Source organism: Pinus tabuliformis, chromosome 2_1, assembly GCF_031772625.1.
Source record: "Pinus tabuliformis cultivar Carrire ecotype Pingquan chromosome 2_1, CPIR1, whole genome shotgun sequence".
In the NCBI taxonomy this organism is placed as follows: Eukaryota; Viridiplantae; Streptophyta; class Pinopsida; order Pinales; family Pinaceae; genus Pinus; species Pinus tabuliformis.
In genome coordinates this window covers 877,038,913-877,049,708 of record NC_142299.1, presented here as the reverse complement: position 1 = coordinate 877,049,708, position 10,796 = coordinate 877,038,913, and positions in this window count along the sequence as shown.

Here is a 10,796-nt window from a genome sequence, read left to right as displayed (position 1 = left end):
AAAGGAACCTATTAGATGGAACAAGAAACAGAATGCAAATAAGAAAAGCTACTACACTCATGAAGACAGTGATGGTCTATCAAACAGTGATGAAGATGAAAGAGGTAATGACTATAAACTTTTAATGGCCTTTGAAGATGATGATTACATGGATGCTATAGATGTGGATAGCTTTTATGAAGAAATTTCTAGACTCAAGACATGTATAGAAGAAAAGAATGTGATCATTGATACTCTACAATTTCAAATTGATGAAAAAGAAAAATTTCTTGAAAAGTTAGAATGTGAAATTGTTTGCCTTAGAAAAGAAATTGAGAAAAAAAAGGCTATTAATCTTAAGTTTGTCAAAGGATCTGAAACTCTGGATGAGATCATCAATGTACAGCATTCTCCGCTAAACAAGACAGGTCTGGGGTATAATGGAGAAACATCTCAAGCATCCACCTCAAAGAGTTATCTTGATGCAGTAAGAAGGAATGAACAAAAGCACAATGGAGATCACCAGGTAAAACAGGGACGAATTACATCAAGAACAAACAAAGACTATCAGGTAAACCAGGGGCAATCCGTTTTAAGGGTGAACAAAAGCTACAACCAGCCACAGGTAAAATCTTCTCAATATGCTTCAAGAATGGATGACAATAGAAATTACAATCATTCGACCGGTAGCTTTGATAATCGCAGAAGTTTCTTCAATGGACAATGTTTCTCTTGCCATAACTTTGGTCACAAATCAGCTCAATGTGTTGCATATAAAACAATCATGACTAGAGAAGCTCAAAAACAAAGAAGTATGACTGGGATTACAAAAAGGACCTATAACAAATTTTCGGCTCTTGAAAATGAAATTGAATGTTCTATTTGCAATAACTTCGGTCATGAAGATTCTAAATGCAGGAGCAGGTTTCAGCAGACAAAGGAACAAGCCTCAAGCACCAGAACATGGAGAATAAAGGAACCACAAACAAAAAGATGTGGGATAGCCTTTTATGCAGAGGGACAAGAAAATCTATGGTACATCGACAGTGGATGTTCGAAGCATATGACAGGTGATAAAGAAAAACTTGAATCATATTCTACTTTAGAAAAGGGAAAGAAAGTTTCGTTTGGAAATGATACTCCTGCAGCTATAAAAGGAAAAGGTACTGCTCAGTTGAAAGAAAAGGTCAAAGCTGGAAATGTTTTGTATGTTGATGGATTGAAGCATAATCTTCTGAGTGTCAGCCAGATGTGTGATCAAGGAACTGAGGTAATATTTAGATCAAATGGATGTCATGTTCGTGATCTTGATACAGGTAAAACAGTGATCAAAGGTAGAAGAACTCCAAATAATCTATACATATTTGAAGAAGGACAACAACAATTGTATTTGAGCAAGGATGATGAACATTGGTTATGGCACCGGAGGTTGGGGCATCTAAGCTTCTCACAAATTAGGAAGGCATGCAAATATCAGGTAGTTCGTGGTCTTCCAGATATCAAAATTCCAGACAACACCATATGCAAATCATGTCAGTTTGGTAAGCAAACCAGAACCAACTTCCCTGAGAAGGAAGGATCAGCCAGCAGGCCTCTTGAACTAGTCCATACAGATGTATGTGGTCCCTTCAGGACAAGGTCACCTCAAGGAGAAGAATATTTGATATTATTTATTGACGATTTCTCCAGGTTTGTTTGGTTAGGACTTTTGAAGCACAAAGATGAAGCATTCGAAAAATTCAAATCCTTCAAAGCCTTGGTTGAAAATGAATCAGGTTACAAAATTAAGTGCCTCAGGTCCGATAGAGGTGGGGAGTTTACCTCAAATGAATTTTTCAATTTCTGTGAAGAACATGGGATAAGAAGGGAATTCTCTACAGCTAGAACTCCTCAGCAAAATGGGGTGGTGGAAAGGATGAACAAAACAGTTCAACAAATGGCTCGTGCTATGCTTGATGAGTCCGAAACTCCCGCAACTTTCTGGGGTGAATCTGCATATGCTGCGGTTGTTATTCTCAACAAAACAAATGTCCAAGTGAACAGCACTCAAACTCCTCATGAGCTCTGGTATGGTGAGACTCCTTCGGTAAAGCATTTAAAAATTTTTGGGAGCAAATGCTATATTAAGAATACTGATGAGCAACTTGGCAAACTTGAACCTAGAGCAGATGAAGGCATTCTTCTTGGTTATTCTCCACACAGCAAAGCATATAAGTGCTACAATAAAAGACTTGGAAGAATTGTTGACAGCATTGATGTAGTGGTTGATGAAAAAGGATACATTCCTAGGCAAGTAAATCATGAAAATATCGAAGAAGATGAAGACTACCCTCAAAGACAGAATGATGAAGAAGAAGAACCTCAAGAAGCACCAGAGGAACAGATAAGGATAGAAGAGAAGACTCCATCCAGGTACGTTCATAAGAATCATCCAGAATCTCAGATTTTGGGGCAGAAAGAAGCAGGTGTACAAACAAGAAGAACAATTGCAGAAGCTTCAAGCTATTTGGCATTACTCTCCTCCACTGAACCACAAAATGTAAAAGAGGCATGCAAAGATGAATGTTGGGTCAAAGCAATGGATGAAGAACTTGAGCAGATCGAAAAGAACAACACTTGGGAGTTGGTTCCTAGACCAAAGGATAAGAATGTTATAGGGACAAAATGGGTCTTTAAAAATAAGTTGAATGAAAATGGGGAAGTAATTAGAAACAAAGCCAGACTTGTTTGTAAAGGGTATGCGCAGCAAGAAGGAATAGATTTTGAAGAAAATTTTGCTCCTGTTGCAAGACTTGAGGCCATCTGAATGTTCCTTGCTCTCCCAAGCTTTCAAAAGTCAAAGTATTTCAAATGGACGTGAAATCAGCCTTTCTGAATGGAGACTTAGAAGAAGAAGTATACATTGAGTAGCCAGATGGTTTCATTCTTGGAAATGATCCAAATCTTGTATGCAGACTGAAAAAGGCTCTCTATGGTCTTAAACAAGCTCCAAGGGCTTGGTACTATCGTTTGGACAAATATCTTCATCAACAAGGTTTTTCAAAAGGATCAGCAGATAGCAATCTTTATATAAAAATTGAAAATGACAAATTGCTAATACGTGTTGTGTATGTAGATGACATTATCTTTGGCAGCAATGAAGAAGCTATGGGTCAAAGCTTTGCCTTGGTGATGTAGAAAGAATTCGAAATGTCCTTGCTTGGAGAACTGACATATTTTCTTGGTTTGCAAATCCAACAAAATGAAGGAGGGATCTTCTTGTCTCAAACCAAGTATCTCAAGCAGATTTTAAAGAAATATGGCATGGAAGATGCAAAACCAGTATGTACACCCATGGTCACAGGATGTAGCCTCAGTACAAATGATGAATCTGCAACAGCGCATCAACCAACCTATAGATCTATGATTGGAAGTCTACTTTATTTGACAGGTACCCGACCAGACATCATGCATGCAGTGGGAATAGTTGGAAGATTTCAGGCAAATCCAAAGGAAACTCATCTTCAGGTAGTAAAGAGAATTTTCAAATATCTTCAAGGGACTCAAAATTATGGCTTATGGTATCCTAGAGACACAGATCTCACACTTCATGCTTATACAGATGCAGATTGGGCCGGAAGCGCGGATGACAGGAAGAGCACAAGTGGTGGTGCATTCTTTATGGGTTCCAAATTAGTATCTTGGTTCAGCAAGAAATAGAGTTCGGTTGCCTTGTCTACATCTAAAGCGGAATATGTTGTTGCTGCATCTTGCTGCACTCAACTCCTTTGGATGATGCAGACCTTGCAGGATTTTCAAATCACTTGTACACCACCTATCTCCATCTTATGTGATAATACAAGTGCAATCGGCATTTCAAAGAACCCAGTCATGCATTCAAAGACCAAGCACATACCAATCAAGTATCACTTTCTCCGGGAACAAGTACTTGAACAAAAGGTCAAGTTGGAGTATGTCCCTTCTAAGGAACAAGTTGCTGATATACTCACCAAATCATTGCCCAGGGAGACCTTTGAATACCTCAGGCAAAAGCTGGGGGTTGTTGATGCATCATCTTGTTGTTGACTCTCTTCTGATTGTTGGTTGTACGCAAGGTTCATCTGGGGTATATGTGTACATTTGCTAAGTTGCGGATTGGTCGAAGAGCGAATGGCACAGGTTCAGGGGGAGCATATAATGCATTGTTGGCATTATGGAGGAAGTACAGAAGGAATATTGCTGCAATATGTCTCTATCTCTTTCATGGTCATTTATGGTGTGGAAATTTCTTTCCTTTGCAGATCGGGTTTATAGTCAGGGGGAGCATGTTCTTAGGGGGAGCATAACCCTTTGCCCTTGATGTCAAAGGGGGAGAATGACATTGAGGATCTTGAAGTTGCCATCAAGTCCAAAGGGGGAGATTGTTGGCATTATGATTCTGGTGTTGTACTTGATGGCAACTCACTCAAGTGGCTAAACTATGTTCAGGCTCTCAAAATGATGAAAATTATGAGGTTCGCAGGTGAATGGTTCAAAAGGTGCGGACCCACAGGTTCGTCGTTCATGAAGTGCGGTCATACTCGCAGGTTACTCGTTCAGAAAGTGCGGTTCGTCCAAAGGGGGAGATTGTTGGCATTATGATTCTGGTGTTGTACTTGATGGCAACTCACTCAAGTGGCTAAACTCTGTTCAGGCTCTCAAAATGATGAAAATTACGAGGTTCGCAGGTGAATGGTTCAAAAGGTGTGGACCCACAGGTTCGTCGTTCATGAAGTGCGGTCATACTCGCAGGTTACCCGTTCAGAAAGTGCGGTCCCCCAGTTCACTCACTTCAAGGCAGAGAAGTGTGATCACGTGGGGTTTCTTATGTTTGGCCTGTGGTATTTAGCCCGTCGTTCATGATCCTATGGTTTTGGCCCGTGGTATAGGATCTAATTTAGCCCCGGTTTGGATCCCTTGTATTGGTTATTGATGGTTTTGTCCCATGGTGTGAATAAGGGCTTGACTATAAATAGGGAAGGAGATCACTTGGCTGTATATCTTTGAAAGTTGAATATCTTAAGATCTAAATTTTGGGTTATCAGTTTTAAAAGCTAGATCTAAATCAAGGTAAAATTTGAAGGCGAATCTTTGCCAAGTCGTGATCTCTCGGGCGCATGATCAGATCTGTGGATCTGACTGTCTGTAGTACATTGGAGGACTGTTAATTTGGCCCTAATCAGAGGTTCGCAGGTGATCTAAAGTGAGAGTGCAGGGGTACGCAGTACAGAAGAAGGCGCAGTGCGGGTATACGCAGCACAGCTAAAGGCGCAGTGCGGGGTACGCAGTACAGAGGAAGTCACAGTGCGGGTATACGCAGAGCAGCTGAAGGCACAGTGCGGGGTACGCAGTACAAAAGAAGACGAAGTGCGGGTATACACAAAACAGCTGAAGGTGAAGTGCGGGTATCCGCAGGTTTATATTGGTGAAGTTGCGGACCTGTTTTGAAATATTTGTTGGCTGCCTGTTTTCTATTTGCTGTTGTGTTCTGGGTTTAGGATACTGGTGTTGGTTTTCTGTTTACAGCATTCTGAGAAGTTCGGGTGGCTCATTGGTTTGATTGTATAAGGAGATTGGTTGATTCACATGTACTTGATGTTTATTTGATGTTCTTGGATCCAGTCTGAAAATTAATGAAATGTGGTCCTTGAAAGAAAAGAAGTAAGGGGGTTGTAGCTCCCTTCCAAGAGAGACTGAAAATGAGAGAGAGTTGTAACTCTCTGTAGGTTGCAGCCTGCGTACTGGTAAAGGACTGCACCAGTACAAAATCATTGTAAAAGGAGTTTCTAATTGAAAGAAGATAGAGACATATTGCAGCAGGTGGTTTTCACCCACATTGGGTTTCCACCTTATATCTGGTGTTCTTTGGTGTGACTATCTGTTTTTCTTGTTCATGCTCATTATTTTATGGTACTGACATACAATATCTGAAGAATAATTTCAAAGTATAAATATATTGAAAAGAATTTGATAATACTGATTCACCCCCCCCCCCCCCCTCTCAGTATTATTTCCAACAGAAGCTAGTAACCTAGCAATAAATTTAGAAGAAAAAGAAAAAAAAATAAGAAGATAAGTTATCTATTGAATAAAAGAAGAAAAAGCTAATCTAATCTTAAAATTTTAAAAACCTAAAAATAAAAATTAACTTAAACAATACTTAAAACAAAAATTAATAATATTATTATCATAAATAAAAGTATAATCAAATAACAGTCCACCTGGGGTAGCTCAAGTGGCGATGGTCGTGGAATGAAGTCTCACCGAACCAAAGATCTTGGGTTTGAATCTTGTGCTACTTTGCCCCCATAGTAGGGTCAATAATGGACATGTAAACTCGAAAAATAGGAGAGTCCTACCAAGCTTACCAAAAAAAAGTATAATCAAATAACATATTAATATGACAACATTATTATTAATATAGTACTATGTAAGATATTATAATATTATTATTATATTAAGATAGTATTCATATATATATGATAAGGTAATAAAAAAATATGATTATGATACAATAGTATATTATATTAATATATTAGTATTATTATAATATGATACATTAGAGTTAAACTTAATGGTGGAAAGAGAGAAATTTTCATTATTGGACAACATTCAATTCTTGTGAAGGCCTAGCCTTGAAGTGATGGGGCACCTTGAGATACTGGTCGAACATGTGGTTGCACCCAAATATATTATATTAATAGTTTCATGATTTGTGCACATACAAGTGGATCAAAGCCTGCCTCTATGCTATTTTTTAAAATAAAATTACTTAGGGACATCTTAGTTGGCAAGTCTTTGTTATGTAGAGTTATTCAAGTAATTAGGTCCTTTGTTCACATTCCCAAAGTGTTAAACTTGTGTGTTATCCTAGGGAGTGGGGTGATTACACCTAGGGGATATAGTGTTAACAGTTAGAATTAGTGTCATGTGAGTACAATCCTGACCCAAGTATCAATTCCTCTAGCATAAACAAATAAAAAAAAGAAGAAAAATGTATAATTATAATATTAATACAATAATAGCACTAATATGTTATATATTAATATTACTATTATTATTATGATACTAAAATTATAGTAATACTTTTTTTTATGATAATAGTATTATTATTAAAAATCCCTTAGGGGTAACTTGATTATAGATGGCCATGAAATGAAGTGTTACGTACTAGGAGGTTCAAGGTTCAAATCTCCTTGATTTACCCATGCCTATAGAAGGGGCATATGTATGAACCTAGGGGTTATAGTGGTAGCGATCAAAATTGATCATGTCTTACATGACTATGAAATCAGGCCAATTGTCGATTCCTATAGGCGCGATATATATATATATATATATATATATATATATATATATATATATATATATATATATATATATATAGTAAATTAAAGTAACACATATAATATTAATACAATAATAATATTTTTCTTTCCAAAGAAATGGGTACGATAATTTTATTAAAAAAGATAAGATAGATCTAACCTAGAACCATTACATTTCTTCATAATTACCAATATTTCTTGTAGGTATGAGATTGAGCACAAAGGCTCAATCCAATCCTTTGAGTGATTACCCCATTGTGAAAAAATTGCAGCCCCATTCTAGCTAAACTTTTTCCATATGACTCCTAAGATCCATATACATTTACATTCCATTTTTCACTAGTTTTAATTTATTTTTGACTGGCTTCTAGTTTTCCTTGAAAATATATTTTTTCCCTTCTTTCCAACTTGAATCCAACCCACATTTTCTATTGTATCCAGTGTATCACCCTTCGATGAATGAACATTTTTGTCTTCCGTTTCTTCCTTATTTACTTGATCTTCCCAAGAAGTTGCCTTTCTGTTGTTTTCCTTGAGGATTTAGAGGGAGATCTGGATTTTACTAGGGTATGCTACACTCCCACTATCATTGAATCTGGAGGATCCTCATACACATCTTCCTGACTAGATTTTGTTTCCTTCGGTGAATCTTATTTTTTTAGCAACTTCTTCCTATTTTTCCTTTGCATCTATCTTACCATGAATCTCTTCTTCTTTATATAATGTATAATTTTCAATTCTGAACTCCTTCCCAACATTTTGGCCTATGATTATTTTCCAAAATCCGTTGTTGTACAAATTCTTTAGGCAAATTTTTATTACATTTTGTGTTTCATAACATGTTCGTCATCGAAATGAAACATTTTCATAATCCAACATTTGAACAAACACATATTCTGGATTCGTCAAATTAATCACAGCAAGGAAACCCTTAATGAAACCCATCTCAACACATATTTGAGCATAAGTGGTTTTATAAAAATATTCAAATTCTAGGCTATGGAAATAAAACTCCCTTTATGCACTACCAATGCAAGATGCAGGGGAAGGTTTAGGAGGCTTACCCAAATAAGAGTTGTGGATATTGATGTCATAAACGAATCAAAGGTGGGATACTAGGGTTGCATAAAAAAGCCAACAATACCCCAAAAATAAGGGCCCAATTTACAAATATTATGCTTATCCTCAGTATCAGTAAAAACCGAGCCAAAGGGTAAATATTCATTTCATCACTCAAGAGGGCTTTCCACGTATCAAAATTTCACTTATGGAGATCGCTCACTCACAAAAAAAAACCATTAAATCTGCAGGCTAAACCCTGACTTGAATTTATTTTTTATTTGCTGAAGGCATCCTCTTTCAAAGGAACATTAAGGGTTGGAGCTTATTGGATAACTAAAAGAACAAATCCATATTTCAGCATGGCATTGTATGACACTGAGGCTTGAGCTGCCATTTCTTCAATATAAATAGATTTCTTCTCAGAATCATTAGGATTCTCCATTGAATGGAAAGTTGTAGAAACCCTAGCTGTCACTCATCTCTCGTTTATGAAATATATTATGGTTAAATTTTATATACAATAGTAATATTAATATCTCATATATTAATAGAATTATTATTATGATTATTGTAATATTATTATTAAAATAGTGTTGATGTAATATGTTATAATAATATTTTTGAAGTACTCTTAAAATATTTTGATGTAATGAATGTATTACCGACCTAGATCCCTCTTGGATCTTGGTTAATCTAGAGTTAAGATGGACCTAGGATGGTTTAATTATTAATTGTAATCATAAATATAATTATTAATTTTATTTTATTTTATTTTTAGTTTTATGTAATTTGAATGAGTTAAAATGTTTTTTTCATAGTTATAATTATTGATTTTTTAATTTAATTTTAATTTTACTTTTATTTTTTTTGACTCAGTGAAAATGTGAAATATTATAGCATCTCTACTATACTGGGTTGGAGAGCACCTCTCACTACAATAATACTATAATATTTTAATAATACTATGTTACATATTATTTTGATAATAGTATTACAATCATAATGGTAGTAGTATGAATAGTGTCGTATAAATTAAATGAATGGCAAGCATGAGTAGGCATCAAAACAATTACCTCAAGGGACATCTCACATTGGAAATATTTAAAAAAATCATTAAAATTAACTAAACTATATATTTATTTAAAATTATTATTATTATTATTATTAATCATAGAAAGAATTAATATATGAGTTAAACATATACATTTGAAAAAACATGTAACAAACTTCTTAATCATGAAGATTCACCCCACTTTATTATGGAAATTCCTAACCTCTAAATAGGTTTTGTTGCATACCATGAACCAATAGCATGGCCTACTAAATACCACATACCCAATGAACCATAACTCATGTTCATATGACATTTTATTTAATTAAAAAAAATAAAGGACTACTTTTAAAATAAATATTAACCTTTGATTAACTAGCCTAGATTCATCTTAACTCTAGAGCTACCAATTGAGATGGATCAAATCTATCAAGATACAAACATATTTTAAAGTGAAAATAGACTTGATCCCTCTCCGTGCTTGGTAGATTCAGAGTTAAAAGGGATCTAGGCTGACTTTAAATTAAAATACATTTATAATTTTTATTTTTTTGAAAAAAGTATAAAAAAATTTAATTTAATTTAATTTCTCCTATTAAAATTTTAATTTTATAAAATTCAAATTTAAAATTAAAATTAGGTTAGAACTAAATCTCATATTACAAATAAATTATACAATGGAAAAAATAATAAAAAATAAACTCAGTTCAAATAAATGAAAACGTTTCCAGCTGATTTCTGAATATATATTTGTCATGATGATCCGAATTAGATCCTTAAACATATTTCATGACTGTTTCAAAATTATGACAGATCAAATATTATGAATAACAAGCTTATCAGAAATGACCTTTGGACAATGGCAATTGTGCCCAGCACAGAACAACGAGGACCCTCGTTCAAAACGTGTTGACCGTTGGCCCATGGAGACCACGCATGGATGCAAATTAGCAATTGGAAGTCCAGATCCAGAAACAGAGGCAGTTTCTGATACGCGATTAGCGTAAAGACAAAACCCTCAGAGAAGGCAGGTCCCACGCCCAAAACCGGTAGGATATCCCGAGCACTTCGAGCGGTAAGTGGGTTTGGCTGAGTTCAGCGCGATGCCATACACCGGGCGACACGTGTCTAGCGGATGAGAGAGAAAACTGCTTACATCGTGTGAGTAACGGTCGAGCAACTTACCCGCATGATATAAATGGAGACCATAGGATCTGGAGGCTCCAAGCCATGATGAGATGGCAAACTCTTCACCAATTGAAAGGGCAAAGTGTACAGGTTACACCCAAGAATTTAGGAAGAGAGCTTTGATTCTAGGAATTTCATTAGACTCACCTGAGACTCTGTTGAAGTACATA